Source organism: Mus musculus, chromosome 10 (genome assembly GCF_000001635.26).
Source record: "Mus musculus strain C57BL/6J chromosome 10, GRCm38.p6 C57BL/6J".
Lineage (NCBI taxonomy): Eukaryota > Metazoa > Chordata > Mammalia > Rodentia > Muridae > Mus > Mus musculus.
In genome coordinates, this window is record NC_000076.6 from 36546867 (window position 1) to 36568123 (window position 21257).

Consider the following 21257-nt stretch of genomic DNA (forward strand, 5'->3'; position numbering starts at 1 on the left):
CAATAAAATTGACCTATAAGGATGCCACATTTTATTAGTAGGCCAATATTGTACCTAAGAATCCATTCACTAAAGACAAGACTGAAGAAAACACAAGTCCTTAACATATGATGCCATGTGAAAAGAAGTCATCATGTATTCCTCTGATTGCATCCTTATCCATACCATATCAGAATGGTGGTTTTGTTTTTGTTTTTGTTTTTGTTTTTGTTTTTCATTTTACTGACTTTTGTGTAACTGCTGATTGAATGGATATCAGTCAGAAACACTTCTTAAATCTTGTGTTTTGCCCAGGGATTTTTATATCTGTTACATTAGAATGGCTATGCCTATGGATAGAATTGTTATTCAATAAGTTATTTTCTCTTTTCTGAAGCCAACAGAGAATCACATGTCTACTGAAGCCCAATCATTCCTGTTTTGTTTTGGTTTTAATTTTCCTTTAAAAGTTCCTTAAATTTCTTCCTTTCCTTTCTTTTCCTTTCCTTTCCTTTCCTTTCCTTTCCTTTCCTTTCCTTTCCTTTCCTTTCCTTTCCTTTCCTTCCTTCCTTCCTTCCTTCCTTCCTTCCTTCCTTCCTTCCTTGCTACGTCCACTCCAGTGAAGTCTGCTTGGCAGGCCTAAAAGCCTGTAAGCAGTCACGAGGCGAGTTTCACGGAAACAGCCTCCTGGAACCTTGGCATTCCCATAGCTGTATACTCAAAACCTGTCCCTGCGTTAGTCTGGTGCATGGATCCATGTGCTCTCTTTCAGTATTGTTTTATTATAAGTGCCTTTTAGGATTGATTTTGACATATAGCTAAGCCTTTGCCTGTGTTCCAATGTCCTAGGCAGCCCTTGAAGCTGACCCTGAGCTTGGAATTCAGTAAGAATGTTACCAATTTGGTAACACTCAAATTTACTTCTAGTAGAGACAGTGAAAATAATCAGGCATTACAATTTACTTGACTAGAGCTTGAAAGCTCAGGGCTAGTCTGCATAGTAATTACTTAGGACAATAGCCGAATCACACCCAAACAGGAATACAAAATGGTCTAGGAAATGGGTGAGTTGTCACATGAAAGGGTTAGTAGAACTCCCTGGTCCAGGTTTTTTTTTCACTAGGCCCAGAGGAATAGCATAATCAGGTATTTACTAAAGAACCCCTGGTGGTGGGTTTAACAATAGACTAGCATTGCATCAGAGCATTCACCTGGCTCCTGTGTTTAGCAGATCTTTTTAATTAAGGATTGTTCCTATTCTCAGTGGTAAACATGGCCTGGCTCCACACCATCTTTTTATGTATGCATTCTTTTTTGTTTTGTGTCACTGTAACTTGGTGGATATGTTCGCCTGGCTTTCTTGTTTTTCTTCTGTATTAAAAGGCTGGTGTTCTTTAGGAGAAAATACATTCAGATTCAACACTCCCTTGTCTGGGTCTGTTTGTCAATTCTCACCGACTCTTTGTGCCCATCTGTCTGAAACCCTGATTCCACACGGATAGAGAGAGGCCAACTGGGCCCGATCCATCCGTGGCACTTCCTCCCTCCCTCCCTCTCTTCCTTCCTTCCTTCCTTCCTTCCTTCCTTCCTTCCTTCCTTCCTTCCTTCCTTCCCTCCTTCCCTCCCTTTCCTTCCTTCATTCCATCATTCCTTCTTTCTTTTCCTTTTTTTTTTTTAACATTTTTATATGTAAGTATCATTGTACTTTGCTTACACTGTTGTCTCCCCTTCTCCCTTGGTCCTCTTCCTAATTAGGAACGTTTTAAATAAGTTCAAACCTAATTCAGTAAGAGTAGTGTCAATGTTGTTGATCTATTGATAAGTTGAGAAAGTATGGCATGTTCTTCCTATGAATAATAAAGACAGTGTGACTTGGGCGTGAGATGAAGAATTGAGGCTGAAGATGCAGCCCAATGCTCTCATGGCAAAGAAGAGCATGAAAAGGGGACTGGAAAGAAGTTTTTGATCACTAAATCACTGAACTGAAGCTTACCCAGACTAATTTTTGTTTCCAGACACATATTGTACCCCAAATATCTGCTCCGTAATTTTTTTGTAAGAGTTTTCATTATTCCTCATTGCTTTTTGGATGGTTTAATGTATTTTAGCCTGGCATCTATGTATCTGAATTATTGTCCTATGTTTTACTTAAGTTGGAAGATGATTGATAGTTTAATTTTGCTTATAGCCACAGTGAAGAAATAAAGCCAGGTAACTCTATCATTTATAAACTTAAGCATGACCTTCGCTTAGTATTTCTCACATGCTGCCATAATCCATTGATCACTTAATAATCATTTTCTGTGGCTCCCAGCAGGCCTAGGTTACTCTTACCTTGAGACGACATTTTGAAGATTATGTTGACTAAAATGAGTGATCATTCTTATTACCTCATTTAACATATCACACATACACACACACACACATATGTGCTCATCTCCCATTAGATGAATACATACTTCTAAAGTATAGCCTTCAGGATGACACTTTGGCAGGAATAACTCAAAACCATTCTGAAAACTTCAAACACTGGCTAATATTGGAGAGAAAAGCAGCAGCAGACAGTGAGGTTTGCAGCTTGAATAGCCAACTTAGTGAGTCACTGATGATATGGAAAGCCAACAAAAATCTAATGAATACACAGTGTCGTTTTAACATTGGGAATGGTGTTTAATTATCCATGAGGCTGCTTTTTCCTTTAAAAGATCCTTTTATGTCCTTGACTGCCCTTCCATTCTCTTAAACTTGGCAGACATACTTAAGTGGTGGTGAGCAGATAGTCGCCTATGAGAGAGCTGTGTCATGGTCCTGGGAGACCTAGCTTATTCTAAATAGAGCCCCCAGGATGCGGTGGAGAACTCTGCCATATGCTCAGATTTTCTGGGATAGAAATGAGCAGGAGAGTCCTGAAACTGAGTTCAAGTTAAGGATTCAGCTCCAGATAGATAAGAAGTCATATAGTATAGGGAGAATAGAGAACGGCATATTCAGAATAAAGATGCCTTAAAAGTATACCAAAACCCTGAATACTGTGTTATTCTGCATTATTGGTGTTACCAAATATCTGATATAAAGGACTTAAAGATATAAAAGGTTCCTTTTGGCCTGTGTTCATAGGCAGAAGGCTGTTGCTTGTGGAGTGAGATGAGGAAATATATCATAGTGGAAAGATTTATCAGAATGAAGCTATTCGGAGCCTCATGGTGGTCAGGAATAAAAGGCAAGGAAGAAGATTTAGGGATGTATCCTTCAAAGGCATGGCTCCAGCCACCTATTTTCTCAAACTTATTCCTACCTCTAGCCAGCATTCAGGTAACATTAAGTGATTAAACATACAAATGTTTTCAGCATTGTTGGAAGCTATCAACTGCTCAGTAGCACTATCTGAGTGACCTTAAAACAAGAGCATTTTGAAGGACAGTTCACATTGTACCCATAACAGGTACCAAGACTAAATGCAGACTTTTTTACTCCTGGGAATAGGTCTCTTTGAATCACACATTCATTGTTCATCCTTAACTCTCATGGGCTGACTGAAAGCTTTTGACCACGAGTTCCCACCTGAGAAAATTAAAGCAACTTGTCCTCTTCTTTACCTCTCCCGAGTCCTGCTAATGCATATGTGCAACCTTCAGAATGAAGATGACTTTCCAAGGAAAATCTGACCAAACATATTAGGGTCCCTCATCCATATCTCTAAGTCCACTCAAGTTCATTATAAAGATTAATCATCATAATTCTCATTTATGAAACTAGAACATCAATATCCCAAATCTTATTAGATTGTGATGACTAACTGGGTATTATAGGAACATTGATTTTGGCTCTTCTGGCATGCAATAAACACCTGTGAGACTTGCACGATGAAGATGGTAGCATGGATTTTGTTCTGTTATAAAATTAACTTATGCAGAAAACTTACCAGGGCAGACTCTAGTAAATATTCTTCTCTATTTTTAAATGATTTCAGAAAAGGTAAAATAAAATGTACCTAGAATATTAACCCTACTAGACATCTACATCTGAAATAAAAGAATAAATCAAGATCAATCACATACTTCTATTTTATTAAGATATTTTCCTCTAAAAAAAAAGATAATTTATACCTTCTGACAAGGGGAAAATCACCTTAGTCAGTCTTTGTCACTTAATGTGTCTGATTTTAGTCATTAAATCAGCACACAAAGAGGGCTTGAGAGATGGTTCAGCAGCTGAGGACTGATTGCTCTTGCAAAGTATCTACGTACGTTTCCCAGTACCCATATCAAGTGGCTTAAACTCCAGTTCCAGGGCACCTTAATGCCTTCTACTAGAGTCCTGGCACCAATACACATGTGGTACACATAAACCCATCCAGACAGACACACACACAGACAAACAAACCATTTTCTAAACAACACACTAACTAATCAAAAGAGTTCTCAATTACTTTCAATTTCAATTGCTACTAATATTTTACTTAAGAAGGATAAGAGATAACACTGTCATGTAAGAGAATGAACTTTGTAAATAATCACACTTTTTAAATGAGTGATAGGAAGTCATAGAATCTTAATGTTTATTAAGATTCTTAAAAGCAATGCTTCAATTTTTATTGCCAGAATATGTTAAACCATATTCACTCTTGTGACACACTGTTGCAGTTTCAGATCTGCTCCTTTAAACTCCTATTAATGAATAATAGTATCTTACAACATGCACATACCCATTGAATGCCCGTTGCTTTCTGTGATACTGCCAGGCCTAGAAGGAAGGCATCAACCACACTCATTCTGTTTCTCAAATCTAACACAGTACTTTATCTACAGAGAGAACTTAGTAGATTCCTACAGAACTGTACAATTTGGAGCTATGAGTGTAATTTCAGAAAAATAATTTCCTGAATCTATATTAAAAGACATGACACAAGTATTCAAGGACATCTTTCCCCATGAGCAATATTTCTCTTGTGTCTTTGGGTTTTCAAATCTGGTTCCTTATTCCCTCACTGAAGTTGTCAGCATACAGATGCATAAGGCCACTCATGGCTTGCATGTTCCCATGGCATCTTGCGTTTTCTCCTAGCACAGATGAGTTGTTTTTAGTGAGTAAAGTGGAGTTCTGCAAAAAACAGAGCTGTTCATGTCCTGTGATGTATTCTTCTTATCCAACTCTTGCTAACGCTGTACAGTATCACAATTCTAATGTTTGCTGATCGGTTGAAGTAATGGCTAACCCTACTAGTGGCTAGTAGTGTTATCATGGAGAATCCAGGGAATGTCTCAAGCTGTAAAATATGAGGATGGATTTCAACAAAGTTCCACTTGCTGATGCTTACCTTTAGTCAGATTCTTTGTGTATTTTTTTTCCCAAAGAACCATGTACTCCCATCGTGTTGCAAAATATCTAGTTTCACTCAGTGGGCCAGGTTCTCTTACCAGCTCCCGGAGGCTCTAGAAACTGTCACTCTTCAGCCAGGGATGTCATTGATGAACCTTTTTAGTGCAGAGTTTTGAAATTGTGGTGCCTTTTAAAACAATGCAGGACTTTATGCATCTGTTTCCATATTCCACTCGCTTATCCCCTTAAAGATCCTTTGTTTAAACTCTTTCCACCTGGTAAAGCTTATGGACTGCCAAGCTTACAAATGCCCGCTCCTGCCTTGCACTTTGACAGAAGTGATAATATGTGTTTGCATTTACTGTGTAGATATTTTATTAGTAGCTTACAAGATTCTAATTATCTGGATTGTATGAGAGATCAAATGTTGCAGCAAAAGTATCTTTAATGCCAGGGCCAGAAGCAGGAGTGCATGGGCTGGGGACAAGGGCCGGGTGTGGGAGTGGGAGGGTATAGGGGACTTTCTGAGAAGAAACTAGGAAAGAGGATAGCATTTGAAATGTAAATGAAGAAAATATCTAATAAAAAGGATACATTTAAGTTTCATTTTGGTGTTTACTATAGAGCTATATTTACCTGTTTACTTATCAGAAATATTATGCATAAATATACATGACCTATAGGCACATTAATAAGTGTGAGTAATTATTCACACATTAGCATTTCTTTTTTTTTCAGATAAGAGCACATGCAAAAATTTAGCTCAATTGTTAATGAATCTTTTACTTGAAATCTATTTACCACCATGAGTCACTGTTCAGTAAAGTCTGCTGGTAGCTGGACGTGGTCTCGCACGCCTTTAATCCCAGCACTTGGGAGGCAGAGGCAGACGGATTTCTGAGTTCGAGGCCAGCCTGGTCCACAAAGTGAGTTCCAGGACAGCCAGGGCTATACAGAGAAATCCTGTCTCGAAAAACCACAAAAAAAAAAAAAAAAAACAAAACAAAAAAAAAAACAAAAAAAAAAACCCAAAACAAAACAAAACAAAACAACAAAACAAAAAAAACAAAACAAACAAAAAAAAAACAAAAAGACTGCTGGTAAACAGACTAAAGTATAGTTAACATGGGTCAGTATTTATTAATAGTTGAATAGCATATAAAGGCCACTGTTGTAAAAAATATTAATACAGGAGAGTAGTTTGTGAGGAGTGAGATAAACTGTGAATTTTATACTTAAAAGTATAGGAAATCTAATTTGTGTAGATATATTTTCTGTGCTGTCAGAGTTCTACCCAGTACATTGAGAAGTACATGGCCATTTAGCCCTCTACTGTTTCTGCCTTTACAATCTTTTCTATGGTTAGCTACTTGGAGCACAGATACACCACAGAAGGAACTTCAAAATCAAATAGAAGCATATGAAACTGACACATGAGATTATTCAACTAAATGACCCCCTCTCCCAGATGTGTCTGTTTTATTTGCCACTTGATGCACACTTGAAAAAAGATGTAAAGGAACCACTTGGATATGGTTTGGGAATCTCTATCAAGTAGAGTATGGCTGCATTTCTTTGCCTTTATACACTGATAGTTTGGTTTTCAGTCTAAGTTTTACTTGTCACACAGTCTGAAATATGACCAATCTCTTTTTAATATTTTAAAATATTACTCATTAATATTCTTATTGTGATAAGTTAATATGTTGTGTTTATTAATATTCTTGTGTAGACATGGCATTACCAGCACAAACGTCACCTAGAAATTGTCTGGTTATGATTTTAAAAGTATAAACTTCAGAAGGGAACTGACTCGCATCCATATCTACTCCTCCACCCCTGTTTGCAGATGAGGACAGAGTCAGAAGAGCCACAGAAGACACTCAGGATTTTTCAGACTCTGAAATGGTGAGAAGAAGTGCATCTTTACTGTTTGTCAGTGCAGGAAAGGATGTGTGTGGTCCTAGGAAGAATGTGGTCTTATTCCATAGCAACTCATCTCTAAAGCAGCAGTAGTGAGATACCGATGCATCTGCTTCCTATATATGACTTTAATGTTCACTCCTCTGTTGAGGAAGTGCTGGCTAACCCATACATGCCTGTGGCTGTGGCAGATTGTAGTGGGCGGTTCTCTGCTCTTAGACTTATTTCCCTTGCCCTAGTGAAGCACTTTGTCTCTTAGTGAAGAGACTTGAAAAGGGACAACGGAGAGTAGATAATTATGATTTAAAATAGTCTTGCCACTCGTTTTTGTTTGTTTTTTTTTTCTTTTTGTTTTGTTAACCTGCATCCTTTATTTTGTTAAATGTATCAGTATGGGGAAAATGGGAGAATTAAAAAAGAGAAAGAGAGAGAGAGAGAACATTCCTTGAATTAAAAAAAAGTCTATGAAAATACAGCAGGAAGATGTACACCAGACATGGTTGTCTTCAGCTTTATATGCCCTAGTCTCCAGATCCATCAGAAGGAAGTATCTCTGAAGACAAAACACACACACACACACACACACACACACACACACACACACACACACTCCATTATTACAGTGTTAAGGGGATCAAGGCGCTGCTATCTGTCACATTTATAATAGAATTAAGTAAGGTTAAGAAGCACTTACAAAACTTAAAAATGACTACACAGTCTCCTTATGCCTTTAGTTGTTAATATATTCCTTATTCTACCAGTTAGGATCATTTTAATCTTCATTTTGGTGTATACTAGAGGGAAATCTGTGTTTTCTGTGTAGTTGTTTATCTGTGCCTTCTGAGTAGTTGTTCCTTAAAATATGTTTTGGGTTATGGACATGTGCTCAGTTAGCATGCATTCCTTTTGTTCTCATAGTAACTCCATAATGATAGTATAGACATTTCTTTTTTTGTATAAGAAAACAGAAACTTGCAAGATTTAAATCCTGGCATGTGTCAAAGCAGTCTCAAACCCAGAGCCAAAGCACTTGTCTACTAAGCTGATAAAGAGGCCTTGTGTAAAGTCTTCATTGAAGGCTCTGATAACAAATGTAGAATAAGAAACGGCTGAATTCTTAGCTCCTAGGCCTGGCATTATGGATCTCTTTCCCAGTGGCACCATCCATTCATCAGACATTCATATCAATCTTCCTATGAGACAGCCCACCTTTTTTCATCCTGTCCACAAGAGTGTTATAAGAGCTTCCTAATGCCTTGCAGAAATCAGGTTTCCCCTAGACATGGCACAGACATTATCTTATCTATCAGCCGGGGAAGTGGACTACAGGACCCGAGATTCAGTGCCTGTCTAACATTTGGCCTCATAAATATCTGTCAAATTAATGATTGACTTGACTCTGTTTCCTGGTCTTTCCATTGTATTCACTGCTGACCTGCAGCTGCTTAGATGCTTAGAGCAATTACTCTACGAGGCCTTAACTGTGCTGGCGTACTGACAGGTGAAGACAAAACAAGAACTCTGTTCAGAGATTGGCTAGCTCCCTTGTATGAAACATACATGACTGTGGCCCTGTTTAATTAGCCTGCTGTTTGCTCCTGAGCCAAGATCTCTGACATCACATGTGCAATTAGCAGTAGTGCTAAGGCGCTGAGTGTCACAGTGGGTGGACTGAACACATGATTCCCATCCTCTCCAGAGGACAGGCCTGTCAGTCTGCTTCTAGGGGGCCTGAGAATGAGTGTCCATTGACAGTTACACAGAGAGAAATGCTCTGATGAGAACCAGGTCCCCAGAGTCAGGCATGAAGTTGAGGTCCCCCCAGTTTGCCTTTACACTTGCTCCTTGATAATGCCATCAGCAGGACCAGAAGAAAAAAATAAAACTGGATCATTTGCAACCCTGTTTTGATGCTATCTTTTTCATGAATATTAATGTCTTGCAATTAAAAAAATGAGTCACACAGTATGATACATAAGGTATCTCATTTTAATATTTTTAAATATCCTTAGGAGATACGGCAGTATCAACGTAAATATCACCTAGATATTGTCAAGTTATGATTTTTAAAAATAAAAATAAGTGGATTCCCAACAAGCCTATATTTCAGAAGAGAAAACACTCAGCATCTGCTCTGGGAGAGCATCTGGGATTTAAGGCTCCTTGAACAATGAATCGTTCTCAGTAGTGTCAGTCCTCCAAAGACAAAACTGTCCAGAAGCAGGAGATGGAACTGAGCGCCTTGAGAGAGTGGAATCCCTCTGGGCTGCACTGCTCTGTGTGTGTGATCCCCTCTATCAGAGTCCAGTTTCAGCCTGATCTGCATCAGAGGGGCATAATTTGATAGAGAAACTGCAGGAGAGAACTTCAACTGCTTAAGACTCTTTCTATGATGGCTCTAAAGCTGCATTAAATTCTCCATTTAGACCTGACCAACCACCAATTATTTAGGTGCTCAGGAAGAGAGAAAGGAAAAAAGGAAGAAAGAAAGAAGAAAGAAAGGAAGAAAGAAAGAAAGAAAGAAAGAAAGAAAGAAAGAAAGAAAGAAAGAAAGAGAGAGAGAGAAAGAGAGAGAGAATGAGAGAGAGAATGAGAGAAAGAAAGAAAGAAAGAAAGAAAGAAAGAAAAGAGAAGGAAGAAAGGAAGGAAGGAAGGAAGGAAGGAAGGAAGGAAGGAAGGAAGGAAGGAAGGAAGGGAAGGGAAGGGAAGGAGGAAGGGAGGAAAGAAAAGCTAAGGAAGGGAAAGAAAAAAAGAAAAGAGGATAAAAACAAAAAGGAAAGAAAAGAGAGAGAAACAAAATAGTCAAACTGTTTCCTCTGACCTGCAGGGAAAACAATAGCAAGTTTTTTGGTAGAGGTTATACTCTGTAATAGCTGATTCACAGTGTTTAGTGTCTTTCAAAGGATGGCTTTTGGTTTGTTAATTAGATTGTACAAATGTAATTACAACAGAAACAAAAACTGTGTGGTGTTTCCTCTATAGTGAATCCTTTTGGCCTAGTAGGCTAGTGTGGCATTTAAGAAAAGATGCCATTTATAACTGTGCTGTGCCTCTGTGAAAACCGAGGAAATGGTGTCCCTGCACCGTAATGGTACAGCCGTCCCAGTTCTCCACACTTCTATAATGATTACTATAAAAGAAGTTTTATCACCTTTCATTCCTCATACAAGCTACAATGCTTGCTATTATACTCCCTACAGGGCAGTTTTGTATTTAAAAACTGTGATCAAGAGAGCAACCAGAGCATAAAGCATTTAGCTTTGATATAAAAGCCCATAGGAAAGTAGTTTGCAACCTGCAAACTATATCTTGGTTAAGCTTTCTGATTTCATTGATTACAAAGTATAAAATCTGTACATACAAATAGTTCTCTGGGAGGAGCTTAGTGACAGAGAGTTCTAGAACATACTGTTCTTCACAACCTTTCTGAGTACACTGCATAACATGCATTAATCTCATCAGCGAAAATTTACAGCACAGATTGTGACTTCATCTGAAGAGCTCTAAGAAATGGGGTCTCTGCATATGGCCTCAGGCAGGATCAAGGGGCTAAAAATGGGGGACACAGTTGGTGATTAAATCCAAAGTGCTTTTTTACTGGCTGGAGCCATTTAAAAATAGCAAAGAAGAAGATGTCTGGAGATTTTGTCTTTAATTTAAATACGAATATCCAAAGCAATTTTCTCCTCTTGAATTATTGGCTCTACTCTCCGCCGATTTGGAAGCAGCTATGGCATCATTTTTCCTACCCAAGGAAAATTTATAAATAGCCCTGATCGGTGCCCAATGTGAGTTCTCTTTTTAGCTGGTGACTGAATTGTCTTTAGAGTGTATATTTTTAGTGTAAAAATGCAATACGATATTGCCATCCTGACTATGGGATATATTTGAAAATGTGTATGTTCCAGATTGAAACCTATAAGAGAATGTTAGTGAGAAAAATCGAGTCCATGATAAAATATATTCACTCATCCATTTGAGTACTCCATCAGTCTTGTTTACTGAAGAAGTACTGTGTGCCGTACTATTCTAGTCAGTAAAACATAATTCTCTGTCTCAATAATTAAGCAAAGTATTTAGACTACAAAGTCCATAGTGCAGTCTGTGTCCTTCAGGAACTGTAGATCTTTGCTTACAAAACAGAGAAAGAGACCTTACTGATGCCACCTCCAACAGGACAGGACACAAGAGTCACCACCATAACAATTAATTGTTTTCATTATTTGACTACAAATTATATCTAGTACTCTGGTCATCTTGGGACATATTCTGGAAAAAGTTGGAGTAACGATAGCATAAATGCCTTCTCCACGAAACCTTCAGTGGTCTATCCTATTACACATAACTATTACTCAGTTAACAAACATGTTGCACATCTGGATCTAGGTCTCTGCCTCTCCATCCTGTCTCAGTATGGCAATCCAGGGCTCTAAGAACAAGTGCTCAGAGATATAGGAAGTGAAAATCATAGGTCTATGTCCTTCTGTTTTAAAGAAAGGCAAAATCTCAGAAAAGAATGCTTTTAGGGACCTTGTTGTGGCATGTGTCTTAGCTACATACCAACATACTAGTGTTATAGTCTTTTTGTTTGTTTGTTTGTTTGTTTGTTTGTTTTTAAGAACCACATCAATCCTGAATATAATAGCAGTGATTGGTAGATTTTATGTACAAAACAAAATAAACTGGGCCACTGCACATATTTTCTGATTTGAAACACATCCAGTGGATTTTGTCATTCAGCAAATGCCCTGGTGCATCCCTATTGCTACTCACCAAATGCTGCCCACCCCCCTGCTGACTTCACTATTGCTCCACATTCCTTAGCAAGGATGATCAATGGTTCTAAAGACTGATCATTTGTGTGCATCCTTTGTATCACATATTCCTAAAGATGCCTCTGGTAATTCTCAGCTCTCCTAAATTATACAGGATTGGACGAGTTTGGACGAGTTTCTCTTATTGACCATGCAGATGTAACTGCATGCATGTATGTACGTTGGAATAAAAGTTTCACTTGTTCTAGTGTCGATAGAAGAGTATTTCGAGGACTATTTCCTGGGGATCTTTTAGGTGGGAACTGGTTAGACACTAGCACAGGGGAAATGTTCACATTTCAATGTTAGCATACAATTAGTTTTACTTGGTGGGGATGGGAATGTCGAGCACTTTTAGAGGTAGGATATTGGAGTAATCAGACAGTTGGTCAGTTCTGCCATGGTGATTTCTGTAGGCCTACAGAAGGCGGCTCTGGACTTGGACACATGTTAGAGAATCAGGTGTGTCCTTTTTGTTTAGGCCTCCAGAATCACACCATGATGGAAATAGACAAACATTAAGTGTCTTACTCATCCAGATGCTGTCTTGCCTATTGCTGTGGCAAGACCCTGCTCAATGATACATAGAGAAATCTGCAGTGAATCATGTGGATTTTAGATGGTTGTGACTATACCAGTGGCATTATTTTTTTAAAGATGTCATGGCATATGTCCACTGTATAGTAATAAGTTTCATCTGATATTTCATTCCAGTATCTCCTATACTTTGCCCATCTTCATACCATATTGTCCTGCTCTGTCCACTGTTTTTTATAATAATTCCTTTGTACTTCTGTGTCATATTTATATGTGTACATAAAATAAGTTAAACCTATAGTATAGAGTCTTATGTGGGAAGGTTGTGTCTACATCACCTGTATAGGTACTGAATGAAGTGAGAGGCGCTCTAAGCTAAGATGCTGAGAAAGATAATGGGCACTTCTATAACCAAATTTCCTCATTTTTCAAATAAAAGTAAAGATGAGTATCTGTTTGATAAAATTAAAGATATATAAATAATTCAGAGCCAAGACTGGTTTGAAGTGAGTGTTCAGTATTGTTAAAGTTATATTATTACTATTCGTGTAGAATCTTAGTGATTAGCTCTCAAATTAACATTAAAAGTGATCATTTGCAGCTGGGCAGTGGTGGAGCACACCTTTAATCCCAGCACTTGGGAGGCAGAGGCAAGTGGATTTCTGAGTTTGAGGCCAGCCTACTCTACAGAGTGAGTTCCAGGACAGCCAGGACTGCACAGAGAAACCCTATCTCGAAAAACAAAAAAGAAACAAACAAAAAAGTGATTATTTGCTTCTTTTTTAATGGTGTAATTTTCCTAATGTGTCTAAAGTATATATGAATACAGCTTGCAAATGTGATTTAAATAGAGAACAAAAACTAATACTTAGAGTAGAAATACTTTTGTTCCATTCACCTTTAATGCCTTCTGAAAGGAGTTACTGTGCATCACCCTGATATTTGTTTCATTTTTATTTTTCTTCTCTGTGCTGCAATCTTAATTAATAAGATCTCACAGCTCCACAAGGGATTGTTAGTGAGCAAAAATGAAAGTTTTATTTAAAAAGAACCCATTACATTCTGTATTTATATATTATTTTGTGTATAAGGCAGGAGCACATGCCATAGTGCAGATGTGGAAGCCAGATGAAAACTGGCAACAGCTGGTTCTCTCCCTTTCCAATCCAAGGATTACATCAGGCCATGGAGTTTGGTAGCCTTTGCCATCTAAGCCAGCTCATCCATCTACTCCCAAGAAGAAAGCATTGTAATGAATAGTAAGCCATCTGACATATTAAGACATCAGTTATTTGGACTTTCTACCTTGCTTTCTAAAGTTAAGTACATACATATTTGTTTTAACTTGAAGTAAGGCACAGAAAAAATGTAAAACAAAAAAAATTGTCAGCTTAAGGAAAAAAATATTAACTCTTTGTTGATTCAAGGTGAAACAATAAAACAAAAGAATCAAAATCTGCAATTAATACATTTGACTGAAAAGAAATACAGGTTCTTTCTGAGAGAATGACCACATGTCTATTGTGTTAAGCAAATTAAACAATACAGTATGATGTATTTGGCTAATAACCATTGAATCATTTTCAAGTACTATGTTGAGAAGAACTCTTAATGTGAAGTTTCCACTTTGCAGAAAGTCTAAAACTGCACAGCACATTGTCTTGACTAGACTATGGTGCTGTAAAGCAGGTCTTAGAGATATGACTCATGTTGCTGACCAGGACCTCTGTGACCATTGATGGAAATCCCCACGTCTCCTTCTTCTTTGAGGCTGTAGACTACCATGCTACTTTATGATGCTGGGAGTCTGATTGTTGGGTTAGTTCTATCAGTGGAACAATGAGTTTTTTTATTAAGATATATTCTTTATTTACATTTCAAATATTATTCCATTTCCTGGTTTCCCCTCCAAAACCCCCCTATTCCATCTCCCTTCCCCCCGCTAAAAAACTCAACCACTCCCACTTCCTGGTCTTGGGATTCTCCTACACTGGGGAATTGAGCCTTCTCAAGACCAAGGGTCTCTCTTTACATTAATGTCCAACAAGGCCATACTCTGCTACATATGCAGTTAGAGCTATGGGTCCCTCCATGTTTACTCTTTGGTTGGTGGTTTCGTCCCTGGGAGCTCTGGGGGTACTGGTAGGTTCAATTGTTGTTCCTCCTATGGGGCTGCAAGCTCTTTCAGCTCCTTCAGTACTTTCTCTAGCTACTCCATTAGGGACCTTGTGCTCAGTCCAATGGTTGGATGAAAGCATCCACTTCTGAATATGTCAGGTACTGGCCGAGTCTCTTAGGAGACAGCTATATCAGTCTCCTGTCAGCAAGCACTTGTTGGCATCCACAATAGTGTCTGTGTTTGGAGACGGTATATGGAATGGATCCCCCGGTAGGGCAGTCTTTGGATGGTCTTTCCTTCAGTCTCTGCTCCACAATTTTTCTCTGTATCTCCTATCGTGGGTATTTTGTTCCCCTTTCTAAGAAGGACCAAAGAATCCACACGTTGGTCTTCATTCTTCTTGAGATTCATTTGGTCTGTGAATTGTATCTTGGGTATTGTGAGCTTCAGGTCTAATATCCACTTATCAGTGAGTATATAACATGTGTGTTCTATTGTGATTGAGTTACCTCAACTGGGTTATATTTTCTAGTTCCGTCCATTTGCCTAAGAATTTCATGAGTTCACTGGTATTTTTTATTTATTTATTTTTTTTATTAAGTATTTTCCTCGTTTATATTTTCAATGCTATCCCAAAGGTCCCCCATACCCACCCCCCCAATCCCCTACCCACCCACTCCCCCTTTTTGGCCCTGGCGTTCCCCTGTACTGGGGCATATACAGTTTGCAAGTCCAATGGGCCTCTCTTTCCAGTGATGGCCAACTAGGCCATCTTTTGATACATATGCAGCTAGAGACAAGAGCTCCCAGGTACTGGTTAGTTCATATTGTTGTTCCACATATAGGGTTGCAGTTCCCTTTAGCTCCTTGGGTACTTTCTCTAGATCCTCCATTGGGGGCCATGTGACCCATCCAATAGCTGGCTGTGATCATCCACTTCTGTGTTTGCTAGGCCCCGGCATAGTCTCACAAGAGAGAGCTATATCTGGGTCCTTTCAGCAAAATCTTTCTAGTGTATGCAATGGTGTCAGCATTTGGAAGCTGATTATGGGATGGATCCCTGCATATGGCAATCACTAGATGGTCCATCCTTTCGTCACAGCTCCAAATTTTGTCTCTGTAACTTCTTCTATGGGTGTTTTGTTCCCATCTCTAAGAAAGGGTAAAGTGTCCACACTTTGGTCTTCGTTCTTCTTGAATTTCATGCGTTTGGCAAGTTGTATCTTATATCTTATATCTTGGGTATCCTAAGTTTCTGGGCTAATATCCACTTATCAGTGAGTACATATTGTGCAAGTTCCTTTGTGATTGGGTTACTTCACTCAGGATGATACCCTCCAGGTCCATCCATTTGCCTAGGAATTTCATAAATTCATTTTTTTAAATAGCTGAGTAGTATTCCATTGTGTAAATGTACCACATTTTCTGTATCCATTCCTCTGTTGAGGGGCATCTGGGTTCTTTCCAGCTTCTGGCTATTATAAACAAGGCTGCTATGAACATAGTGGAGCATGTGTTCTTCTTGCCGGTTGGGACATCTTCTGGATATATGCCCAGGAGAGGTATTGTGGGATCCTCCAGTAGTACTATGTCCAATTTTCTGAGGAACCTCCAGACTGACTTCCAGAGTGGTTGTACAAGCTTGCAAATCCCACCAACAATGGAGGAGTGTTCCCCTTTCTCCACATCCTCGCCAGCATCTGCTGTCACCTGAGTTTTTGATCTTAGCCATTCTGACTGGAGTGAAGTGGAATCTCAGTGTTGTTTTGATTTGCATTTCCCTGGCTGGATAGTATTCTATTCTGTAAACGTAACACATTTTCTCTATCCATTTCTCTGTTGAGGGACATCTGGCTTCTTTCCAGCTTCTGGCTATTATAAATAAGACTAATATGAGAATAGTGGAGCAAGTGTTATTATTACATGTTGGAGCATCTTCTGGGTATATGCCTGGGAGTGGTATAGCTGGGTCCTCAGGTAGTACTTCAGGTAGTACTATGTCCAGTTTTCTGAGGAACTACTAAACTGACTTCCGGAGTGTTGTACCACTCTGCAATCCCACCAACAATGGAGGAGTGTTCTTGTTTCTCCACATCATAACCAGCATTTGCTATCACCCGAGTTTTTGATCTTAGCCATTCTGACAAGTGTGAGGAAGAGTCTCAGGGTTGTTGTGATTTGCATTTCCCTGATGAATAAGGATGTTGAGAATATCTTTAGGTGCTTCTCAGCTATTCAATATTCTTCTATTGAAAATTGTTTCTTTAGCTTTATACCCCATTTTAAGTAGGGTTATTTGGTTCTCTGGGGTCTAACTTCTTGAGTTCTTTGTATATATTGGCTATTAGCCCTATATATTTGTATATATTAGCTCTATTGGCTGTAGGATTGGTAAAGATCTTTTCCCAATCTGTTGGTTGCCATTTTGTCCTATTGACAGTTTCCTTTGCCTTACAGAAACTTTGTAATTTTATGAGGTCCCATTTGTAAATTCTTGATATTAGAGCATAAGCTATTGGTGTTCTGTTCAGGCAATTTTCTTCTGTGCCTATGTGCTTGAGGCAGTTCCCCACTTTTTTTTTTTTTCTTTTTAATGCAGCCAGTCTGTTAGTTTATATCTTTTTATTGGGGAATTGAATACACTGATGTTAAGAAATATTAAAGAGTATTGACTGTTGCTCCCTTTTATTTTTGATGTTATTTTTATGTTTGTGTGGTTATCTTCTTTTGGGTTTGTTAAAAGAAGATTATTTTCTTGCTTTTTCTATGGTCTAGGTTCCCTCCTTGGGTTAGCGTTTTCCATATATTTTCCACTAAAGTGCTGGATTTGTTGAAAGATATTGTATAAATTTGGTTTTGTCATAGAATATCTTGGCTTCTCCACCTATGGCAATTGAGAGTTTTGCTGGGTATAGTAGTCTGGGTTGGCATTTGTGTTCTCTTAGGGTATATATGACATCTTCCCAGAATCTTCTAGCTTTCATAGTCTCTGGTGAGAAGTCTGGTGTAATTCTGATAGGTCTGCCTGTATATGTTACTTGACCATTTCCCCTTACTTTTTAAAAATATTCTTTCTTTGTTTAGTGCATTTGGTGTTTTAAGTATTATGTGACTGGAGAAATTTCTTTTCTGGTCCAGTCTATTTTGAGTTCTGTAGGCTTCTTGTGTGTTCATGGGCATCTCTTTCTTTAGGTTAGGGAAGTTTTCTTCTTTAATTTTATTGAAGACATTTACTGGCCATTTAAGTTGGAAATCTTCATTCTCTTCTATACCTATTTTCCATAGGTTTGGACTTCTCATTGTGTCCTGGATTTCCTGGATGTTTTGACTTAGGATCTTTTTGCATTTTTCATTTTCCTTGACTGTTGTGTCAATGTTTTCTATGGTATCTTCTGCACCTGAGATTCTCTCTTTTATCTCTTGTATTCTGTTGGTGATGCTTGCAGCTATGACTCCTGATCTCTTTCCTAGATTCTCTATCTCCAGTGTTATTTCCCTTTGTGATCTCGTTATTATTTCTATTTCCATTTTTAGATCCTGGATGGTTTTGTTCAGTTCCTTCACCTGTTTGGTTGTGTTTTCTTGTAATTCTTTAAGGTATTTTTATGTTTCCTCTTCCTGTTTTTCTGTGTTCTCTTGTATTTCTTTAAGGGAGTTATTCATGTCCTTCTTAAATTCCTCTACCATCATCATGAGATATGATTTTAAATCGGAGTCTTGTTTTTCTGGTTTGTTGGGGTAACCAGGGTTCACTGTGGTGGGAGAACTGGGTTCTGCTCATGCCAAGCAGTCTTGGTTTCTGTTGCTAATGTTCTTGTGCTTCCCTTTCAACATATGATTATATCCAGTGTTAGCTGGTCATACTGTCTCTGACTTTGGTTTGTCCCTCCTATAAGCCTGTGTTTCAGTACTCCTGGGAGACCAGTTCTCTTTATGAGTAATTTATGGATCGAGAGCTGTGGTACAGGGTCAGCTCTGGGGTGCAGATAGAGACCAGAAGGATCATGTTCCTAGCTGATCCTTGGTTCCTGTGTCCTGATGACTCTGTGAGGGTTGCTCTTGGGCCAGGAATTTGAAGAGATGTGGTGGTCTTACCTGTGCTTGTAGGTGTGTAGGCCCTCATGGGAGACCGTCTCTCTCCTAGTGGTATTTGTGTATGTGGCTCTGTGGTACAGGATCATTTCTGGGTGCAGATGGAAATGAGAAGGCTCCCGTTCCAGCCGTCCCTAGGTTTCTGTGTCCTGAGGGTTCCAGGTGGGTTTCTCTGAGCAGCAGTGGTGGCCCTACCTGCACTCACAGGCCTGTCCACACCTCTGGGAGGCCTGCTCCTTCCAGGCTCTATTTGGGTATGGAGCCCTGGGAGATGGAAATCAGGAGTGAGACTTGCTCTTTTTAACATGCTTTTAACATTTGACAATTAAAAGCTAAAATGACTGGTTGATTTTTTTTTAAATCTATGCAATGGTAGTCTAAATATGCTTTTTCCCCTGCGTTTCTGCCTTGAGTTATCCACTTCTTTCTGGGAAAATAAACAAACAACAACAACAAAAGCATCTGTGATACTCTTTGCAGACTTCCCCTCCTCTGATACCTTAAAGCAGGCCCTAGCAGCATGTGTCAGCCAGCCATTTGTACCACAGCTCTCAATTATGTGTGAGAACACTCCCATATATCTGTGTGTCTCTTTAATGATTTTCAGGGATCGCATTCCTCACTGCCTTTTTGCTTTTCTCTTCATGAAGCCAATTTCATTTGTAGGGACGGAAGAGAGTTTGGCACTGTGAACTTTATTTCTATTCAATAAACTGGAACAGAAAGTGTGATAAGGATACTCACTTTGTGACATGTATATGACTGTAAAGTCCTGAATTCATACTTGTGATTTTGAAAAAAATAAAAACCTAGTAGATGTAATTCTACTGTATTAATGGACTCTCTTAATAGTGTTTGCATTGTTACTACTATGTTTCCAATAAGAAAACTAAGCCTGTGAGGCTTTGCAAGTACTGAGTGACCAACCAAGGCCTGAGACTGCAGTGATTCTTAGTCCAGGAATAGAATTTTGTTAATACACTCTGCTGAATAAGTGATGCTGAGTATTTTGATTTCGATTTTGTTTGTTGAAAAGTCAAAATGACAACTCAAAATCTAGACCCCCCCCCCCAAAAAAAATAGAATAAGGGAGCCGCGGGATTGGATTGAGGATTGAGAAGATTAATCAAAACATGAAATTCAGAGTTTCTATTTATACAGTATTCAATAAAAAAAGGTTTATTTTTTTTTAAGATGAAGATGAAGTTAAGGCCAGAGTCCATTGCTTCTCATTAGTAACTCTGTAGCATCAAGAGGAAAACTGAAGTGTTATCTTACTGACTGCAGTTTTAGGGGAAAAACAAGCAACAATTATTTAGCTTGGTTTTGGAAGAAATATGCATAGAGGTTCTGAGGATGCCTATCAAAGCATATACATTATGTCTCCCTCCTGTGCAAAGGAAATTTAAGGGAGAGCGACTTGTACTAGAGAAACGTCCACTGGGAGAGTTTTCTTCCCATGATTTCTATCAAAAAATGAGCTCAGTAAGTGCTAGTCATTTTTTTTTCTTGGTTCCTGCCTTACAAAAGGAAGAGAAGGAGATGAGAGAAGACAGGAAAGGAGGCCAGAGGAGAGAGAGAGAGAGAAACCAGATCCACAGAATACAAACAGCCCCACAAGCACCTCCAAGAGCAAGCTGCACATTCAGCACACTGTATTAACATGAACTTGAATAATTCAAACTTCCAAACCACAGGAAGAGGCTTTCCAGGGGGAGGAAAAGGCCCCCGTAATTAAAGTTTCTCCAGCACACGGAGGCAGCTGCTTCCTCCAACAGACCAAGAAAATTGGACATGGCCTAATAGCCTAGAGAACAGGGAGCTGTGGAGGGCATTGTTGGAGAAGTGTTAGGTTTATTCTGGTGTTCTCCAATTATAAAGTCAATTCTCTGGATACCAGCTTCTTTTACATATTAATGGCCTAACCCCTGGCATATGGCAAGAATTCAGGATTCAACTCTGAGAGACTGCCTGAAAATGGAATCCTCAGTTCAAAGATGCAAAAATGCCAGTGGCTGTACAGTTTTGAGAGGACCTGGAAAATGCACAGGTTAGGATTGTTTTGGATTTTGGAATGGTTGTTTCTGTTTTATTTTTTTGGTGTCACTACAAAACATTTTAGAATGACTTGTTTCTTCAATAATATCTCCACATATGAAACTTATGGTTTTGTAATATGGAATGGATAGATAGATAGATGATAGATATAGACAAATGATGGCTTGATAAACAAATATACATCCATACATATGCTTGTCTCAAATTCAAGATCTTCCAGTTTCATTGCTGACTGATGGAGTTACTAGGGCTGCCATCCCCTGCCACTTATGATGCCTGGATATGGTACTTGAGAGTACTTCTGCACCACAGAAAATTTCCAGTAGCTCACTCCTTCCTTCAAACTATAAAATCCCAAGTGATTTCAGTTCATATCATCAGCACCTTGCTTTTCTGGAACTGGCGCTAGTTTTCCC

At 38.8% G+C, this 21257-nt stretch overlaps 1 protein-coding gene across 5 annotated transcripts in view; it reads left to right on the forward strand.

The window, feature by feature from the left end:
* Positions 1 to 21257, forward strand: part of Hs3st5 (heparan sulfate (glucosamine) 3-O-sulfotransferase 5) — a 327808-nt gene that overhangs the window by 40277 nt on the left and 266274 nt on the right. For 2 of the 5 annotated variants that reach the window (XM_030245115.1, NM_001253355.1), the window contains exon 2: positions 7148 to 7206. The exons of the other annotated variants lie outside the window; for them this stretch is intronic. The gene's annotated coding sequence lies outside the window, so the exon portion shown is untranslated. The remainder of the gene's footprint in view (positions 1 to 7147; positions 7207 to 21257) is intronic. 5 annotated transcript variants of the gene reach the window in all.